Below are 22172 nucleotides of genomic sequence, written 5' to 3' on the forward strand. Positions count from 1 at the left end.
TATCTACCTATCTGCTGGAGAATGGTTTTCGAAGAGGTCTTATCGATTGTACTCTCTTCATCAAAGAACAAGATGGAGATCTTCTTCTGGTTCAGGTATACGTTGATGATATTATTTTTGGTTCTACTAATGATGTTTTGTGTAGGAATTTCGAGCGTATTATGCAGGATAAGTTCGAGATGAGTGCTATGGGGGAAATGACCTTTTTCTTGGGCCTACAAGTGCAACAAACTGAGTCTGGGATATTCATCCATCAGACTAAATATGTTGGTGACATCTTGAGCCGGTTCCAGATGTCTGATGCAACGCCCATTGGTACCCCATTGCCACAAAATCACGGAATTACTCCAGATTTGAAGGGTGAACCAGTTAGCCCCTCATACTATCGCGCAATGATCGGATCTCTTATGTACCTCACAGCATCAAGGCCAGACATAATGTACCCAACGTGCCTGCTTGCCAGATATCAAGTCAACCCGAAGGCCTCACATCTTGCAGCTGTAAAAAGGATTTTTCGTTATTTGAAGGCTTACCCTGACACTGGTCTGTGGTACCCTAGGGATAATAACTTTGACTTGATCGCATTCAGTGATTCTGATCATGGCGGATGCAAAATCGACGGCAAATCCACAACAGCTGGATGTCAGTTTTTAGGAAATCGCCTAGTCACATGGCAGTGCAAGAAGCAGACGTGCGTCGCTACTTCAACATGCGAAGCTGAATACATTGCTGCCTCAAGTTGTTGCTCCCAAGTTCTTTGGATCCAACAACAATTGCGGGACTACGGTTTTGAATTCCTAACTACTCCTATTTACGTTGATAATTCTGCTGCTTTACAGATCACTAGAAATCCTGTGCAGCATTCAAAGACCAAACACATCGAAATCAAATATCACTTCATACGTGATTGCTTTGAGAAAAGGCTAATCGATGTTGTTAAGGTCCACACCGATGACCAACGTGCCGACCTTTTTACCAAAGCTTTTGACAAATCTAGATTTGACTTTTTATTATTGGTAAACGGCATTAAGGTCAAGCAAGAGTAAACCAACATCGGAAAATCATTTTTGTAAATATCTTTGTGTTTTAAATTTATCTTAGTTTATTGATTTTAGGGGGAGTAAATCCAAAAATCGGAAAATCCAAAAACATCGAAAAATTTCAAAAACACAAAAACAATAGAAAAACAAAAATGAGTTTCCTGGCGAGCAAAAGAGAAAATGATAGTACATCAGTGGTCTATCCAAGCCTCTTTAAACCTTAAATGAAAAACGATAAGTAGCTCTATATAAGATGTATCGGTAGGCTCACAATCATTTTAAAGTGTGCAGGGTGATATAAATCTTAAATCGACTGAAGACCAGGTGGGAACCATTCATTGGCATATGGTCTTAGTACCGAAATTTCGTTTGATAGATTGCCGAGGTTCTGAGATATTCGGTCTTTATGCTGCTTATCATCTGGGTATCATGGTTGTATCTTTTACCGAAAAATAACGGGGACGCAAGTCTAGATCTTCCATGATACTATACATACGTGTACATATTACATACTGCATTCGACCCCAATAAGTGATAAACAATCACATGTCCAAATCAAATAAGTGAGAAAATATCACATTTTTCCGGGAGTCAAGTTCGTCTCTCTGCTGTACGGAAGTACTGACCTGTTCACGGACTTGCTCCTGTGCCCTCATGCATATGAAAATCAAGTTCCTTCTCAATAAGTGATTATATCACATAGGGCTTGTTTTCAAATCAAAATAAGTGAGTATCTCACAGCTTATACGGTCAAACAGATGATAATCAGTATACTCACCGGTAAGATGAATTCTCGTGCATACCTTGATACGGGAATGTGTCGTGATGTGGATGAACACCGGTCGGTCGGTAAGTATAAATCATACCTTAACGTATCACCTCGCCATGATTACATCTGATAAGTTGAGCTTAAGTGGACAACAATACCGATAATTGTTATAGGATGCTTATCTTAATGTTAACTAACTGAACAACAAGAGTGTTTTGACATGACCGTACACTGATATGATTCTCTTACCCTCGAAACTCGCACAAAGAATGTCTGTATATATTTATTTATTTACTGCTTAACTTTTATTGCCTTATTTTAAACAGTTTCGTCGTTTGGTGCATATCAGCACGACATTAGCGGTGATGTCGTTTGATAACACTCAAAGGATATTAAAATTGTTGTCTTTTAATTTCAAAAAAAAAAAAAAACCTAAAATGTGTGTTTTAATATAAACTTTGTAAAAGCCAAAAGGATTTTATTTCTATTTTATTTTCGATCGTACGATGTTGGAGCTCGAGTCTTCGTTACCTGAAACCTGACTGAAAAACCGAACTGACTAAATCTTCATAAACGGTCGAAATTTGCAAATTTTGAAAGTTAAACTAAAATTGACAAATTTATTAAACTTTCAAACTGTCGGACGGTGTTTGATTGTGACATGGTCATTCGTGTGTCATTTGGTTATACTAACAATTCCAAGCAGTTGTTCTCATTACGCGTTTAGATTTCTTGCATGTGCAGATTCTAAAGGCTAGGAGAACATGGTCGATGACAAGCTTTGGAATGAAGACACGACGAGAAGGCGCTCAAAAGATGAAGATGATCGAGTTGCCGCTGGCCATCATCAACACCACAAGGATCTCACTTCATAAAGATCAAGTCATTCACGAGCATAACTCAAGGGGGAGCTTATGTTAAGGGGGAGTTTGTCAACACACTTCTTACATGATACGGGTAGTTTGTAGATACACTCTCTGCTTTCAAGACGTGAAGACTTTGAAGATCCTCCGACATTGAAGACTTGAAAGGACATCAGAGTTTTGAAAACTCGAAGACCAAAGACCATCGAAGTTCGAGACAAAGCTACAGCCAAGGGGGAGTTTGTTGGTGCATTTGTGTCTGTACTTTGTCTGTATTCGGTCTATATGTAAACGATGTCCTAGTTAGTCTATAAGTTGACCGAGTCAACCATCCTCCGGATTGACTTGGTCAAACTGTTAGTTATTGGTTGTCATTTATCTGGCTCGAAGGATGCACATCGAAGGATGATACTGATCCTTTGATGAACTCGAAAGATGAACCTTCGAATGGATGATCGATAGATCATCCTTCGAGGTGAATACTGATCCTTCGAAAGCTTTGTAGTCGATAGATGATCCTTCGACCATCTATCGAATCCTTCGGACATGTCAACCTGGGCTGGGTATATATATATACCCATGCAGTGTATGTGAGATGACAGATGCACACATAGAGAGTTGAGAGCAGTCTGTCCGAAACACACACACACACACTTTGAGAGTTTGCAAGTTAGATTTGTAAACATTGTGCTTGTAACCGAAACCTTCATACGTATTAATACATTGGTGTTAATCGGTGAACCGTGTGTGTTTGTCTTTCTACTTGTTTCATCTCGGTTTGCTTGCTAGCTTGGATTCCGCACTCGCTAGTGGGTTTGTATAACAAGGTTTAGGTTCGTCATCCTCCGGAAAGGGACCTACAGACAGGATTATGTGGCGAATGATGTGTCACTGCCTTTATCTTCTTCTTCATAACGCAAGAGGTCAAAGATTCAAATATACCAAAGCTTATGCAATGGTTTGTTCAAATGGTGCGAAACGAAAAACTAGAAAACACACCAGATTCCATATTCCCGCCGTGATTGCTCTTCAATATCATCCTCAACCGTTCACAACCACCATTGCAGAAGCTTTGAATCCACTGCATCTCTGATCTCTCTCATTCTCAATGGATATGTCAGAGTACGCACAGAAACTAGGGCTTTCTGAATCGAAACAAGTCGTCCGTAAAGCCGCTGAGCTCCGTCGCGTTTCCGATCTATATTACACACAATATAATCAAATTCAACATAAAATCAACAATCAAACAATGTCAATAACAACCTTAGCACAACAACAGCAATCGACATTCCAAGAGGAAGCAAGCGACTGTGGGGTGTTTTTCAACGGTTGAGTTTGAATCGGAGGTTGTTGGGTTGACGGTGGATATGACGTCAGCATAAACCAGCGGAGAAACGGTAATCGTCTTCGCTGTCCTCCTCGTCGTCGCCATAGACAATGGTGATGTGAGTCGATTTCAACAACCACCCCTAGATCCGCCGCCATACAACTTTACGACGACGGGATGTCATTGATTTCAACAAAATCCAACAACAACCAGTAGATTTGAGTCGATTTCAACAACATTTCGACAAATCTGACTCGTTGTTGTAGTTGATGAAAGGGCAGCAATGGCAGTGGAGGCTGATGGTGGCGGTGGTAGCAAGGTGGTTGCAATGGAGGTTGAGAGTGGCGGTGGTAAAGAGAGAAAGGGGTGGGTCGACTGATGGTGGCGGAGGTAGCAAGGTGGTGGCAATGGAGAAAGGGGTGGTGTGCGGTGGGAGGTAACTTTGTAAGTAATAGAATATTATATAGCATATTCCCTTACATGAAAGAGTTTCAATCATCACAATAATATACAAGGGAATATGCTATATAATATTCTATTAGTAAGATATACAAGTCTGTGCCAAGTCATTTAATGTATCAGATATAACTTTATATGTACATAATGTGCCAAGTCATTCGCCACGTAATCCTATCCACGTAATCAAGTCTATGCCATGTAGGATAAGAAACAAACCCAATTAGTAAAGATTTAACTGAGTGGTGCCAGCACAAACTAAAAGTTAAGTTGGGGGTGCCGGGTGTCAAAGTGTTAGTTGCGGGTGGCAACGGTCAAAGGCCGATAGTTGGGGGTGATAAAATCCAATAACCCCAAAAAAAAGCCACAAACCAAAAAATTACAATGTCATTAGAAATAAATAAAAAAAAAACATTTTATAGCTGTTCGTTATGGATTTTCATTTTCCGAAAACGAACCATAACACCCAATCGAAACATTTGCAAAAAACTCTTTTTTGAATATGTCTTGTGTTACCGCTACACATCTAATTTCATGTTTTAAGTTTGAAGAACAAGAAAAAAAAAGAAAAAATCTAACCTTGAATCATGGTGGAATTGGACCCAAACCTTGAATCATGGTGGAATTGGACCCAAACCTTGAATCATGTTGAGTTGTTGGTTGCTCGTTCGCTCGTCGTTCACCCATCTCCAGTCGACACCCACTGATGCCTCCACCTCTGCCGTCGACCCTGCAGCCTCCACCGTCAACCTTCTCCAGCCGACACCACCTCAGCCGACACAGGGTATGTTTTAAGTTTTATTTTTTTTTTCAAAAAATTCTTCTTTTATGGTTTGTTGTTAGGGATTTTGCTAGTCATCCATTTTTTTTTTTCAAAAAATTGTTTGTTGTTCTTATGTGTGGATGTGATGATTATTTCCCCAAATGATCGAATCTGAAATAACTGAGCGCTCAATTCATGTTTCTCCTTTTGGTGAAATTCAAGCCAGAAATCTGATCCATCTTCAAAATTGTATTTTGTTTAATTATAAATAGTTGATTTTTATTATGTGTTTTGATAATTAGAGAGTGGAAATGATGATTATTTCCCGAGATGATCGAAGTTGATTATACTGTTCGCATTTAAGTATTCTCTATTACGTTATAGAGAATCCAAGTCAGAAATCTGATCCTATCTCTGTTTATGTTGATAAAAATATGAGTTCCTCTGATGATGATTGAAACGTAAACTTTCGTTCTTCCGAGGATGATATCCGTCTATGCGGAAATGATTATTGGAGACTTGAACTGAAGAGGCTAAACTACGTTTTTGTTCAAAGTTTGATCCATTGAGTTCAAATATACTTTTGTTGAGTCTGTTCCACTGTTTGAAACTAAGGTGCTGTTCGTTTGAAACTAGGTGTTGTTTGTTTGAAATTAAGCTGCTGTTTGTTTGAAATTAAGCTTGAAGAAGTTAAAAAACAAATAGTCTTCTTCTTGCAGACTGCAGAGGTTTGGTCCACCTCTTCAGCTGCAGATGTGATGTCTGCAGATGTGGTCCGCAGACTGTAGACGTTTTACCTCTGAAAAAACAAACAGCACCTTAGTCAATAGGCAGGGTGATGCGTATTTTGATTTTAATTTTTAGGCAAAACAAAACAAATCAGGGGAAAATAAGAAATTTTGTATTTGGGTTATGGATTGTGTTCTATTGTCATTGCTAAAATGTAACTTTTAGTTTAACGTCTACTAACAAAATTTTTTTTTTATTTAGCTAAAAATAAATATAAAACCAATATGGTCATAAATATTTTCAAGCTCAATTATTATAGCCTAGTGACACTTTTGGAGTGAGATAGGTTCTGGATTCGATTCGCACAAGCGGGGGTTTTCCCATATATTGAGTTTCCTTTTGAATTGGTGTATAGACATTATTGCCCAGTGAAGATAGATATGATTGAGGTTGCTCGAAAATATGTAGTTATATGTTTTACATAACCCCAAAAAAATGGTGTCGGTTTACCTGACCCATCCTTACTATCTTCTCCCTACTTATACATGCTATATATAAATGGCCTAATAGTACGAAATACATTAGTTATTCAAACATAATTGAGAAATTACTTCAAACGATATAAGAGTGTAACTACATACTTTTGTTTTCGAATGAAATGTTACACTCCTGGAGTATTGAACCAATAATCTCTCTTCTTATTTAAACACCTAATGGGTTTTCCCTCTACCACAAGGTCAAAGCCTCAATGGCATATAACTACACTAGGTTTTTACCCGGGATTGCTTCCCGGGCTCGGAAAAGTTATTTAGATTAATTACTATTTGTTATTAATACGACCACATTACATCAACCATCTCATTCGATTCAACAATATTGTCTTAAAATCACCGAATTAAATCATGAACCCATATTATAGATCAAACAAAAGCACAACAGGACCACATGAATAACAACATTTCCAATTTTACTTCAGTGCACTTAAATGATGGGGTAATTTTGGATTTTGTAAAAATGTTTGTTCTTGTACTTCTTAACAAAATTATATAGAATTCAAGAAAACAAAACAATGACTTAAAGAACTATAGTTTAACACCCAATGTGATTGAGCAAATAGATGTTGACCAAAAGTCAAACAGTTGTTAACCAAAAGTGAAACAGATGTTCAACCAGATCCACTGTCTTCTTATATTTTAGGACTGTTTTCCTCTTCAAAACACTGTTCAACCTAACATGGGTTTCCATGAATTGTTGACCTAAAGTCAAACAGATGTTAAAACCACTGTTTGAGTTATCCAAACGTCTGTTGAATGCTAAATGAGATGTTGACCAAAAGTCAATCAGATGTTTAGCAAAAGTCAAACGGAGTATACTATCTTTAGTTCACATCTCCACATTTTTTCCGTTAGACATGGACCTAATAATTTACATGTACATATATAGTTTTAGAATCACAACTTCAAAACTAAACAAACAAGTCTAGTATCAGTTTCGAAAAGCAAACAACTACAACCCAAAAACTTGGTTCAATGTATCCATCTGCATTTGCCTTCTTCAACGCACGAACTTTCATCCGAACATAAAAAGATTTTTACCTTTCACAAAGTTAAGTGTAAATGCTTGACCTGGAACCATGCCTTTATCTCTCACAAACTTTCTCATTCCTTGCAGATAATATCTTGGTTGACCTCGAGATGAACCTATAGCAACTTGAATATTCCAAACATCACCTGCGACGCCCACAATATTCAAACCCATCTTACGATTCAGTCCAAGATCTTCAGCCTGTTTTTTAAAAAGGCGCTGTAACAAACAACGAACAATTCAATAAACAAAGAATTAACACATCTTTAAAATCTGACTAAAGTATTATATATTAGTAAACTCATCATCACAAACTTACAAAATGACCGTCCACACGGAAAGAAATAGGTACGATCTGATTATCTTCATTCCCAACAACCATACCACTTTCATTGACATTAACGATGTCCTGTACAGTTTCAGTATCTGAACTCAAGACAATCTCTTCTATCACCTTTTCTTTAACAACAGCACAAACCTCCAGGGGAAGCACTAAATCACAGGTAGCATAATTAAAAACCATGATATGAAAAGTCTGTAGATCTATCATCTCAAAGACAATGAGATGATCAGCAGTTAATGACAACTCATTCTTTATCTCCTTCCATCCAGTAATTATGTAAAGTTCATTGTTGATATCTTCCATCCCTACAGACCAGTTCTGGTTTTCAGATCCTTTAATAAGAACCGGATATGAAGGAATAGTGTTTAACATCTTGTGATGAACAAAAGAACGATTAATACTTTACAATCAGAATAAAACATATTATATAGTACATTAGTAAAAATATATCAGAAAATTAAGTAAAAAAAATAAAACACAACAACTATACAACTGTATATCCAAAAAAATTACATGATGAATAATATTCGAAGGTACATACCACATAATCTTTGTTACCAGATGGTTTGTACTAAAACTCTTCACAAGGAGCAAGAGCAATGTCTTGATAAAAATACAATATTCTGAAACTTTGTAACGCTTCTTCATAATGAAATATCAACCATGAATCTGAAGGTATTTTCAAACTGTCTACCAACTGACACCAACCATTATAAAAATAATATCTGCCATTGCTTAGAGGATAGATCTTGACTTTAAAAACATTCCAGTTGTGGTCCAGATGTTTGTATTTCCAATTGGATAATTAAACTGTTGAATCCAATTTTGATACTGTTTTGGCAAGATCTAAGCATAAATAAAAGAAACACTTTTATTGCTAAATATCATACCAAAAAATTAAAATTAAGTGTTAAACTAAGATCAAATAAAATTACTAACCAAACATTTCCTTTTACTGTTTTCAAGGTAACATGGAAATCCATAAATCATTCTCACATAAAACTGTAACAGTATCAATCATATAGAATAAAAATCAATAACATTAAGAAATAAATGAATACAATCCATTAAGGTATGCAATACATCTAAATAAAAGATGATACAACTAATATATATCAAAATAACAATAGACAACATCAAAAAGGTGAGAATACATGTAATTTCTTATCCTATCGAAATATATATTTTTTACATCAAATCATATAATTAAAACTTAAAACCTACTTTTTGGATTAAGTATCACAAATAGACATGGAGGATCATCAGTTGAATAAATTGTATAGAAAAACAGTATAATGAGTTGTGTCTATTCCAAACAAAAACTTAAAAACAGTATACCAACTACTAATCAAAATAAGTTCAACTTTTCAAATACACATGAGAATACATAAGATAAAATTAGAAATTTATATTATACTTCAGAATAACAACGTTACATGAACAACTTTATAAACAACTTTACAAATAAACGTGACAATACATTAGTAAAGATTGAAATTTTATATCATACATGAGAATCACAGCAACAACTTTATAAATAACTTTACAAATACAAATGAGAAACAACAGTAAAGATCGAAATTTTATATCATAAATCAGAATAAGATAAGTACATGAGCAAAGTGAAATCCAATAAAATCAACAATGGATAAGACAAAAGGCAGATACAGGAAATGCAGATCACTTTTTTTTTTGGGGGGGGGGGGGGGTTGGGATTCCTTCTCAAAAACAACTTATTAACTTATATAAGTCATAAGTTAGAATTTCTAACTTCTGAAAAACAACTTTTTTCACACACAAAAACAACTTAAATTAGTTAAACCAAACATTATAAAAACAACTTATTAACTTTTATAACTCAATAAGTTAAGTTGCTCCAAAATAAGATAACCCAAACACCCACTTAGAATCATATATGTCTATCATAATATGCATAATAACTACATAGTAATCGGATATACAAAAAAATTAGGACTATCAGAAATTGTTCCAGTATAAGCCGCAACAATAAATGCAATCATAACCAACAATGGATTGAAAAAAAAAACAGGGAGATACATGAATACACCACCGTCGATTACAACATCTACATTAAAATAGCAAGAACCATAATCGGCTATAGAATTCAAAACTAAAAGAATAAACATGAAAAAATACAAAACAAATCAGATTATTTAATAATACCTTTATTATTATTCAAGATGATATTGATGAAGTTCTGAAGAAATCGAAGAAGATGACAGAGTTTGTTGGAGAAAGTGTAGAAAGAAACGTGGAGAGAGAAACGAACCGAGATTTTGTGAGGATCTTTAAAAAGTTAGAAGTTTAAGAATATCCCATGTAACCGGGTCGGATCATCCCATTTAGTTTTTCGTCAACATATGTTTGACTTTTGGTCAACAACTGTTTGAGTATTGGTCAACATCTCATTTAGTATTCAACAGAAATTTGAATAAGTCAATCAGTGGTTTGAAAATCTGTTTGACTTTTAGTCAACAGATGGATGGAAACCCATGTTAGATTGAACAGTGTTTTGAACAGATGTTTAAACATCTGTTTAGACTTAAACAGATGTTGGGGCTTAAACAAATGTTTGGCGTTCTATATCAGTTGTTTGGACTTAAACAGATGTTTGGATTTAAACAGATGTTTGGCCATAAACAAATGTTTGGCAATAAAGATATGTTTGGCCTTAAACAAATGTTTGAAGTTAAACAGATGTTTGCTCATAAAGAGATATTTGGCCTGAAACCAAACATCTGCTTAAGGTCAACATCTGTTTCACTATTCGCCAACATCTGTTAACATATAAACACTGTTAACATAAATTCAATGTTTTCATGCCCGAACCGGACCGGCCGGTCGAACCGGTCGGACCGGGAACCGCAGACTACGCCGGTCCGGTTTAGGGTGTTAAGCCGTTTTGAAGCTGCCGGCCGGTCTAACTGGCGGCCGGAGGTCGAACCGGAGATTCACTGGTCGCACCGGTGGCCGTTATTTGAGATGGAGACGTAGAATGGAATGAAAATGGAGAATCTATACTTCTTTTTTGCAGATCTGAATCTAGGCTTGAAAAGACACCTTACCTTCATAAAGAGAATCTTCGACATAACAGAGGGTGAGTCGGGACGAGAAAGTTCTTTTAGGGTTTCATCTTTCAAATGTTGGTTTACAGAATAAGAACTTTCAAATGTTGGGGAAAGCTCTTTGACGGCGGCAGATAAAGAATGAGATAACCCTAAGAGAAGGTTGAAAAACAAATGAAGGTAGGTGGAATGAGGTTTAAAAAAACATAAAAATCTATTCACTTTTGATAAGTGCAGACGAGGACAAAAAGAATAGGTTTTTTAAATGTAAATGCATTGACTATTGACTTTAGTATAAGTAAATGTAAGTTACTTGTAAAAAAGGTTATTTTTAATATAATGTTAGAAAAATGTAAATCTAGTCTATTTTTAATATATTATAAATATAAATTTTAAGTTAACCGGTTCTTGAATCCAGTGCGACCGATCCGACCGGTCTGACCAGTGAACCGATGAGGCGTCCGGTTCGATGTCCGGTCCGGTTATGAAAACATTGCATAAATTACAAATAATTAGCTAATAGACGGCACACAATTAGCATCTTAAATCATCAAGACCCTTAACAATTTGACCATATGATTTAATCGTGTGTTTTATCTTAGATGGGACAACTGGAAAAGAAAATTCACTAAAAGGATAACATATTAAACGGCTAAAAAAAAAGCTCAAAGAGTATTTTACTGCAAAGCAGGATTAACAAACAATGCCAACAGTCAAGTTAACCATGTTTCTTTCACCTTTGACTTTCAAAGTCAATTAAGTTACTTACCAAATTCACAAATACATAAAATTTCTTATATAACCGCAAACATTAACATATCTTAACTCTGCTATAAACTGTAAAACACAAACCCAAATATCACATTTCCATTGGGAATCTTTATTGCCTCATCAATAATTCCCTGACTTGCCCTTTGAATTGTAATTCAAAGTCCAAGGAATCCGTATCATCCTCATCCCTGCACAGTGTAAGATCAAGGAGATCTTGCAGATCTTCAACACCCAGGCCCAGTGCTTGTTCCCTTGATTTTTTTCTTTACCTCACCACTGGATTTGATCAGAGTCAATACTTGGGTCTGTTTGTCAGATATTCACTTTAGTATATTTGATTCCAGTGGGTTTCTTGGGAGAGGTTTTATCGATGATGAGTTTGGAGACGGTGGCCTGGTAATGACTAGCTGAGCAGTATTTGTAGTTTGTGTCAATTCAAGTTTTTCTCCTATCATCTGCTTAAGGCCTATTTTTACAACGTAATCCCCTACTGCTTTATCTGCTTCTGTTTCTGCATCCATATGCTTTTGTTTCCTTGTTTGGTAAAGGATGGCAGCAGGTGGAACAGTGGATCTCCTGATTTGTAGCTTTGGTGGCTTAGCTGGAACCACTGTTTCAGGGTAAACAGGTTTTTGGGGAACATTAGGATTTTTCTTTCTTAATTCTTCCAGCTTTTTGTAAGAGGCGAACACTTTATCCTCTTTCCACCTTGCCACTTGGTTCTTTGACCCAAAATTAGTTGTTATTAACTCTTCTTTCATTCTCTTCAGCTGCAGAGTCCTACCTGGTACATTTTTCTTAAACTTTGCCCAGATAGGAGGAGTCTGCTTCACCTTGTTTTTGATCATATCTTGAATTCTTGCTGTTTCACTTTCTAGCTCACTGATGGTCCATTCTTTGTACTGGTACTTTTCTCCCTTATATGTTTTGTTAGCCATGATATTATCAAGATAATCTTTCCTCAAGGTTTCATCAGCTCTTTCTGATAAATTTTGACAGAGATCTTTTGAAAACTGCTCCAAAGTTTTGACTTGGGTTAGCAGATATTAGTAGTTTGTTTGAATCTCTCTGTCAGATTTTCCTTCTGTATTTCTTTTAGAGATATCCTCTGCTTGTTGAGCCTTTAACTTCAAGTATTGTTCAATGTTATTAGGCCTTGGATATCCTTGAACAGATGGCAAGTTCCTTTTAGCAGGGTCATCTTCAGAGTAGAAGGATTTGATCTCCTCTCTAACTGCTTCCAGATCTAATGGATACTGGACTCCTGCAGGAAAAATGGCAGTGTTTGAATTTGAGACTTGTGCTGAAGAGAGTGGGACAGGATTGGGAATGGTAACAAGGGACAGTGGTTGGGTGGATGTTTGCGGTGGTGAAGGGTCAACATTCAGAATTATCCTTCTCGTTTTATGTTTTGGAGAGGTTGGTGGTGTTTTGGTGGGTTGAGTGGTGGTGATTTGAGTGGTAGATGGTTGACTAACAGTTGTTGAAACAACTGGTGTTTCAACCACTGTTGCCATTACAACAGATGATGTGTCACCTAAAGTATTTTGCTTTTTGGCAGGTGGTGTTGGTGGTAATGAGGACGTTTTGATGGTAATGTGATTTGTGGTAAGGCAGTGGATTGAGTGTGTGTTGAAGTGGTGGCAATTGTTGGTGTAACAGATGTTAAAACCACTGAAGTAACAACAGTTGTTGATAAAACATGTGTTTTAACATCTGCTCGTTTGGAGGTTTGATGTGTGGAGCTTTTGGGAGGTGCGGATTTGGGTTCTCTCACTTTTCTAGTGGGTTGTTTTCTTTTAGGCTCAGGATTTTCTTCATTCTTGGGCTCAGAAACACCCTACTCATCCTTCTCCATGCAAACTCTTTTCTCCTGTTCCCACCTTGCTTTATCCTTTGCCTCTATATCCCTTTTTACCCTTGCTTTTGCATCAGCAATGGCATTTGTGGTTACATCAACCTTTTTAGTACCATCTGGCTTAGGTATGTCTGCAAGCATACTGGATTTGTCTGGTGGAATGTACAAACCATCTTTATATCCCTTTTTTCTTTAGCTGCTTCATTTTCTCCCCCTTTTTGGCATCAGCTGGTGGTGGGTTGTCCACAAAGATGATAGTAGGAGGAGCAGAATCAGTGGTTTTCAGCAAGTGGGCCTTGATTGCCTTTATGTCTGCTTGTGTATCCATGAACCTAGCTTCTATCATATTTCTGATATATTGAACCTGTATTTCATGTTGCTGTTTAGCATATGCCCTTTGTTGGTGAAGCAAAGGTTGAAATAAACTCCAAAGCTCAGTGGGAGTAGGAGCAGATGATGGAGTAGATGTTGTATCTGGTGCAGCAGTGGGTGTTGCCTTTTGTGCTTGTAACAACTGTTGCAGCATTGACTTAATATCTGCAACAGATGTGTCCAATTTGTCAACCAGCTCTGTCAATTCCTTGTACATTAAAGCATCACCCAAGTTAATGGGATCATCTGATTTCCCACTGGTAGTGGTTGTATCAGCAGTTGACTTAGGGAAAGTTTCCCAAAAGTCATCCACAAATGCCCATTTTTCTTGATAATGGGGACTTCTTTCCTCAGCAATTGACATCCTTTTAATAGAACCAGTGTTTGGAACAAACACACCAGCGGATATCACAGTTGCTGGAGAGGAAATTGCCTTCAAGGGAGTCTTATTGATGAAACAACTAGCCAGGTGTAGATCAGTGGATCCAACACCTGTAGTTGCTGCTCCAATTGAACTACTGACAGGAAGTACTTGTATTTCCTGCAGCGTAACCTCCTCAGTTGTTGGTGGGTTAGCAAGGATTGAGACACCAGACCCAGTCACTTGTTGAGGTATATTCTCATTAACAGGTGTTTGAGAAGAACTGGTTTGTGTCTGGGCTAAATCAACTGCATCCTACAAAAGTTTTGTTTGTGGGGGAATTTGAGAAGTGAGGACAGGTGTAGAAAGCGAATTTGCCCCGGGCAGTGGGCTGTGGATGATGGAATCAAGTGATTCCAGAGCATCATAATTTGGTGTCCCTATTATTACAACCTGCTCTTTTTTAGAAGAAGCAGGAGGAGTTTGAGGCTCAGGTTGAGATCTTTCTTCCAACTGCTGTGAGGAAGTAGCAGCAGTGGTTATTGGTGACCTTTGTGTTGTCACTGGTAGTTGCTCTAGGATCTCATCTTCCAGAGTTACCTTTGTTTTGGGTTTGGGGGGCTTTTGTGATTTTTTCTGTTTTGGTCTTTTGGTGGTTTTAGGTGGGGGTTTAACAGCAGTTGTTTTGTTGCTGTCATCACCTTGAGCAATGGTCTCAACAGCAGGTGCCTGAGGAGCAGTGGTAGCTGCTGAAGTCTGCTCAGGAACCTCTGCTTGTGTTTTGGAAACTTTTGACATCCTTGTAAAGGTTTCAGAAGTGAGGCTCTTAATTGAAAAAGGATTGCCCTGGATAAGCACATGGGCATTATCTTCTGAAAATTTCTTTTTAAAATAGTAACTTAAAAACCTTGGAAAGAGCAAAAATGCCTTTCTATTAACATTTGTAACAAGATAATTGAAGATTTCCTGGGAATAGTTAAAATTTTCACCATGTAAGATAGCATAACCCAGATATCGAATCTTCAATGGGATTTCATTGAAAGCAGTGGTCTTGTTTGAGACACACATCAATAGGGTATGAAACAAAAACCTTGTGGCAGGAGGAAAACTGCCTTTTTCTAAAGTGTCTTTTTTCATTTCCTCTTCATAACCCCTTTGAATGAAAAACGTTTGATACTCTTCTTTAGGGAAAGATGTTTTACCTTCAAGATCATCGAGTTCAAAAACCTCCGAAATGGTTTGAGGTGTTATTGTGACTGGAACATCCTTTATAGAAGAATTGATGGCAAAGCGCTTTTTAGAATTCTTACTGGGTATCTGATCCGTGGTCGAAAACTGGTGCTTGTAATTGTTTAATTTGATGTTTTTACACGAGTTTTAGTTTCGAATTGCCTACTCTTGATTAGATACGTATTTTGCATGTCTAACGGAGTTTAAGGAGCGTTTCGGGAGCTTTTCGGGCCACCAGAGTGAAAACCGGACCACCAGGATGCGAAATGGGTCAACGGGACTTAAGAAATGAAGAAAACAGAAATGCAGACATTAGGCACCGTCGCCGACGCCCATATGGGCCGTCGCCGACGGTTGACACAATATCCCGTAGGCACAGTTGTCCGTAGACAGCGTGTTTAACCGTCAGCAGCAATTAACAAACTACGCACCATCGTCGACTGACACATCCACCGTCGGCGACGGCTTCTCCATGTCTGCATCGCGAATGTTGTTAGTTGGGATGGTTTGACGAGTTTTAAAGACTTTTTCACCAACCAAAACGGGGGTTACACACTTCTTGGATTTTGAAACTTCATCTTGGAGCCTAATTGAGGATCCATCACCTACCATTCCATCTCGAACATCAAGAACAATCACAACACCCGAATCACCATCAATCATCCCCAATTCCTCCATTAAACCCTAATTCTCCATTCATTCACCACTTCACCATCATCAATCATTCCATAAACCCTAACCATCCATCATTCCTTCATCCTACAAGCTTCAAGATGACATCATGCGTGTTCCAAACTTCCGGTGATCAAGTTGCATCAACCATGAGCGGCTAATCATCTCGGTTTCACCCCGGCGTAGGTAGTTGTTAATTCTAAGGTTTCGAATTGTTCTTGTTTTAACTTAGTGACAATTTGTATTTGGTTTTTGAAACTTTTGACAATAGTATTACATTTGTTGTGAATTCGTGAATTGTCGAACGATGTTAAAAGTTATGACTTTGCGAAAGGGTGATATGTAATTGTACATTGTCATTGTTAGGATTTACTTGTGTTGATTACAAAGTGTCTTTTTGTCCGTTCTTCGGGACGTTGATAGCTAGTAGCACCTAAGTCACGGTAGACTAAATCCGTTAATTGAATGCATTTGAGTTGAAACTAAAACTTGTAGAAATCCTAGGTTAACAATTACCGAAACCGGGCGTGATTCCTTTTTATTATTATTGTTCTAGTAACCATTTTTCTTGCAATCGTTAATTAGTAGTTGTTAATCAGTCTCATCAATTCATTTAGTTAAAAATCCTATCTCTCAATTAAACGAAAACACAAAAGTATTCTAGCAAGCTTCCTATATTGTGACACTTTTGATAATTCAATCAAATCCACACACAAACCACATACTCTTCGTGGTTCGACCCCTTGCTACCACTAGCTATTTGTTAAGGGTAAATAGGGCTTATAAATATTATCTTTTACCGGAGCACGACACTCCGATCGGTATCCATGTAGATCAGAGCATCACAAGTCAATAAAGTTTTGTACTTTGAAGACGACAGAGCATCAATGATGGAATTGAAGGTTTTGGTGTGACTGGATTTTTCAAGTAGACCCAAGTAGTTATGTGTGGATTTGTGTGGGAGAGATATCGTGATTTGATTATGATTGCGAGAGGAAGAAGACGATGAAGAGGATGAGTGATTTTGAGAGAAATGGATGATAACTGCTTTGAGAAAGGAATTTTGAATTCAATTCGACGGTAAAAACACTGTTTGGGGGTTTTGATCAGGGTTCTATAGGGGAAAAAGTGAATGATGACGTGGCAGCGGTTACCAAAAGATCTTACCGCTATGTACTGTCCACGTGCCAACCTCTGATGATAATGGAGGACAGTTGGTAGGAAACCACTGAAGGAACAATATCAGTGGTTTGACAGGGAGGATATACAAATGAGAACACTGACTGACTTTAAGCTAGCAGTGGATAACCGTCAATGGATTAAAACACTGATTTTGAGAAACAGTTTTTTTTTATTTTTTATTTTAACTTTAATTTTTATCACCAAAACAATATTCGAGGAACTCTTATCTAATTGGAATGTAACGATTAGGTAAAATTGTAATTTCATTGAAATTCTAGTTTTCATTTGATAATTTCATTCTATAATTAATTAACCACATCAACAATAAAAATGTGAGCAGTGGATGTTTTTTTAGAAAAACCAATGATTGTCAATATCAGTGGATGTCAACAATAAAAATGTGAGCAGTGACTATTTTTTAACTATCAGTGGATAGCCAACAGTAATTGAAACACAGATGATTGGTCAGTCAGTGGTCAACATGAACAATGAAGAAACAGAGGTTGGCCTTCAGCAGTGGATAACATTTAACAATCACATGTTTGAACCAAAACAGTGGTTGTAACAGACTTTTAAGGATTAATGAAAACTAACATTTTTAACTATTTTGAGGATGTTTGACCTTAAACAGATATTTGTCCTTAAACATCTGTTTGGACATAAACAGATGTTTGCGCTTAAACAAATGTTTGACCTTAAAAAGAAGTTGTTTAGGGAAACCACTGATGGTCAATATCAGTGGATGTCAACTACAAAAATGTGAGCAGTGGCTGTTTTTTAACTATCAGTGGATAGCCAACAGTGATTGAAAGACTGATATTTAGAGCTAAATAGATGTTTAACCTTAAACAGATATTTGCAATAAACAAATGATGATGTTGAGAGTTTTTAGGCTTGTTTCTTATTTTGATTAATTGACGATGATGTTGAGACTTTTTATTGACACTGACATTTTAAAATATGTTAAGATGGATATTGAGATTATTGAAATAAATTATTACATAGAAAAATAGAAATTTAAGGAAATATTTATAAACTATTACACGCTAGAGTTAACACTTGTTAGGATTTTGTAAACTCTGGCCTTTCTCCATGTGATTTCATGCTCTCTTTTGATTTTGTAACACCTCGTAAAATCACGTTCAATAATGTATTGACACGTGTAATAAACCCTAATAAAGTCAAACCTTGAATTTAAGGGACTAATTTTTCGAAAAATCAAAAAACATTAATTATGAAAGAACTGGAAGTATTAACATACCTAAAATAAGTTTGTGAATAACCTTTTACAGTTTTATATTCACAAATGAGCCACTTGATCAAGTGTAGCCGTTTGCGTAATTAATTGAAAGTTTGCGCAATAAAGGGTTAAAAGCGTCAACATGTTAATTCTTACCTCTGAGTGACCTTTTAACAAACCGAGAGCTTCATGATATTTGATTATACTCTCGGGAATGCCAATCGTTGGCCGTCCAAGGCTTTTATGCCTTTAAGTGAAGTTACGCGCAACTTTGCAAGTTAGAGGGACTAAAAGTGTCAATATGTTTAATTATACCTCTGAATGACCTTTTAGCGAACCCGAAGCATCGTGATGTTTAATAATACTCTCAATAATTCCTAATACGGATTATATGAGGCTTCGATGTTATTAGATGATGAGATGCGCAAGTTTGCGCAATAGAGGGACCTAAAGCGTCAACTTTTGAATCTACGCCTTATAGTGACCATTTAAGCGATCGAGAGCGTAGCAATAATTAAACACATGCTTGGGAATGCCCAATATGGGCCATGGAATGCTTGGATATCATTAAACGACATTTCGTGCAACTTTGTGCGATTAAAGGACTATTTGCGTCAAACTACAAAAGTATGTCGATTCGTATGTTATCGGAACTTCTGGAATTTGACCATGAGTTAAACATGCCCTAATTATCCTTTATATAGCTTAGTTATAGGCTTAGAGGTGTTTGGTGCGCAAAAATAAACTTTTAAGTCATGCAGGGACTAAAAGTGTCAAAAATTGCACAAGTTTGCACTTTCGCGCATATCTCACATTCTGAATATACCCGGGCACCCAAAAATTTATGTAAGCACTAAAATATTTTATTTTAGTGTTTGGCTTGAAAAAATTCCATTCGTCGCGTAGTTTGGATCGTTTTTGGCGTCCGTTCGTGTTTCGTCGTAATTAGACGAACAACGTGACCATACGGCCGAACGAACCGACATCCGACATATTTTTGAGCATGTTTCACATCCCTTATGTTTAGGCATTATTTTAAAGCCTTGAAAATGGCTTAACGGGCCTTTAATGTGCCAAAAATGACCTTATATGCAAACAGGGACCAAAACTGCCATTTTTAAAACTTGTTTGCTGAACCAGGGACCTCATGCGGCCCTCGTAAGTTCCTCTTGAACCTTACGCGGCCCATGTGAGCATGTCAGAGCTGAAAAAAATGATTTTCTAGCTGTTACCAGCTGTTGTAATCACTTGCACATGGTTTTTCTTCAATCCTTGGGCACCCATAGTATTAGAAAATAGTGGGTATGAAGTGTATGGTCCAGATTTAATCACGCTTATCGAGGAACGATCCTAACGGTCCTCTAAATACTATAAATACCCTACTTCATTTCTTGCCAAACCCACACTTGATTTCTGAATTCTCTAAGTTGGAGACCTTGCTCTTCATCCCTGAGAATTTAGGATCAAAACCTCCTTGCTTGGACCCTTTGTAAGTGTTCCTTCATGCTTTGTTTAATTGTTTAGCGTTCATAGTTAAACGGTCAAGCGTTTCGATAAACGCTTTGATTTTTAAACGGTTGAGCCATTGTTCGCAACGAACATGGCTACGTGACCGTAATTAGGTAGGTGTTAAACCCTCAAAAGGGCACCTCCTAATTACCACGTTTACTTAGTTAAATTGTCGGGTCAAAGAAAAGTCAAACGGGTTAGTTTTAAATAAAATTCATACTATTAATATAAAAGCCATAAAATCAGTTTTCTCACTTTAATAACTTGGTAAATATTAGTTGAACATCCCTAAGCATGATTCAACCCGACAATTCTAAGTATAAACTCGGTTCGGAACCGAAAGTCGCAAAAGTTCACTTTTGCTTTAACTTTCAGTTCTGAACCTATTTAGCTTAGTTTAGATATGCCTTAGGATTCTTTTAGGACCAGGTTATAGGTTAGTATAACCCTCTGAGGTTATACAACTTGGATCCTTAGTTATTCTATTCATTGCATGTTTCCGTTATATGCCTAATTGTTGACCATTATGCCCTTTTAACCATAAAACAAGAATTTTAAAAATATGAGAGGACAATAATCTTTATTACTGATTTATAAACTTTTCCTTAAAATTTGACGTCAGTTTGAGGACTAGATTAGGAGTTATGCTCAATAGCTTAATTAGAAAGCTTTTTATTAATTAAACGGCGTAATTAGCATAAAGCCTATCTAAACCTAATTTTTGATACCAAACGTTTTACCTACTGATATAAAATAATATTTTGGGATTTTTAAAGATTTTTATTTATTTTTAGGCTGAGCATAACATAGGGTTCTAGCTTTAATTCGGTAATTGACGGTTTTGCCCTTTTGGCCCATAAAATGAGTTTTACATAATATTTTGATACCAAACTTTTTGCTACTGATTTTATATCATAAATAAAATATTTTGAACTTTATAAACTGATCAAAAACTCAGATTTCCTATTTAAACCCGAAAATCTCTTAAAACCGACTTTTACGCATTTTAAGCGCATAGTATGAGTTAAAACTATTTTTGGCATATGAAACTTAATACCTACTGATGTTTTAAGTAAATTTATATATTTTAACAGTAAAGAAAAGTTTTAAACTCAGATTTCCAATTTTGACCTTTAAGCCTTATGTGAAATTACCAAAATGCCCCTTCGGTGCATAGTTTGGTTATAAATGATAAAATTCACATATATGTAATATCCTACTGTTATAACTTATTAAATTAAGTATTTTTACTGATTATATCAGACCAGAACCTCAGATTATTATTTAACCTCACTTATAACCTTTAAAATGACCAAAATACCCCTACGGGGCATAAAATGGTTTTAAATTCGTTTTGGGCATAATGGAAGGTATCCTACTGATATCACAACATATTTAAGGCATATTAAGTTAGAAAACCTATTCATAACTCATTTGGTCATCCGTTACGCACTTTTCGCGTTCGGATCGGTTTATGTAACTAGTTTGCATAAATTAGCCGAAACGGGCCAAACCTTATCATTTTTATCTCAAAATCCAGAATATGTTTAGTTTACCCATATTATACAAGTCTCCAAACTTGTCGGGTCTAAATCACATTCTAACCCGGTCTGCGCTTAATCTTGCGTTTTGAACCGTAAACCCTTTCTTAAAACTAACCGGTCTAAGTTTCAACTTAAATAAGACCCGTTAGGAATCTAATAGGTTGATAAAACCTTCGTTCCAGATTGAGAGCCCCAATAGAAGTACTTGTGCTTGCTGATTAGAATATATGGCTGAGTATAAATTGCATTGCTAGCTCAGGTAAATACTTTTAACTTATTTTCTCTTATACGGGCTTGGGATACGGTATTATAAAAATACCGCTTGGTCGGGTGTAGAAACCTTTTAATCGGAGATGATTAAGTTGCATAATCCCGTTTTAATATGTATTGCTTGATAACAAATAACATTTTTAGGGGTTAATGACCGTGTCCTGGATATCCTTGGCTCATTTAAAAAGTGAATGGCCACAACT

At 36.6% G+C, this 22172-nt stretch overlaps 1 non-coding gene and 2 pseudogenes across 1 annotated transcript; all 3 read left to right on the forward strand.

Moving 5' to 3' along the window:
• Nucleotides 1-5354: 5354 nt before the first annotated feature.
• LOC118488727 lies at nucleotides 5355-5457 on the forward strand. The gene has a single exon (XR_004885271.1). It is a non-coding gene; the product is annotated as a small nucleolar RNA Z103 (small nucleolar RNA).
• Nucleotides 5458-5523: 66 nt separating this feature from the next.
• On the forward strand, nucleotides 5524-5629 carry LOC118488731 (annotated as a pseudogene).
• Nucleotides 5630-5658: 29 nt separating this feature from the next.
• Nucleotides 5659-5752, forward strand: LOC118488737 (annotated as a pseudogene).
• Nucleotides 5753-22172: the final 16420 nt, after the last annotated feature.

Source organism: Helianthus annuus, chromosome 16 (genome assembly GCF_002127325.2).
Source record: "Helianthus annuus cultivar XRQ/B chromosome 16, HanXRQr2.0-SUNRISE, whole genome shotgun sequence".
In the NCBI taxonomy this organism is placed as follows: domain Eukaryota; kingdom Viridiplantae; phylum Streptophyta; class Magnoliopsida; order Asterales; family Asteraceae; genus Helianthus; species Helianthus annuus.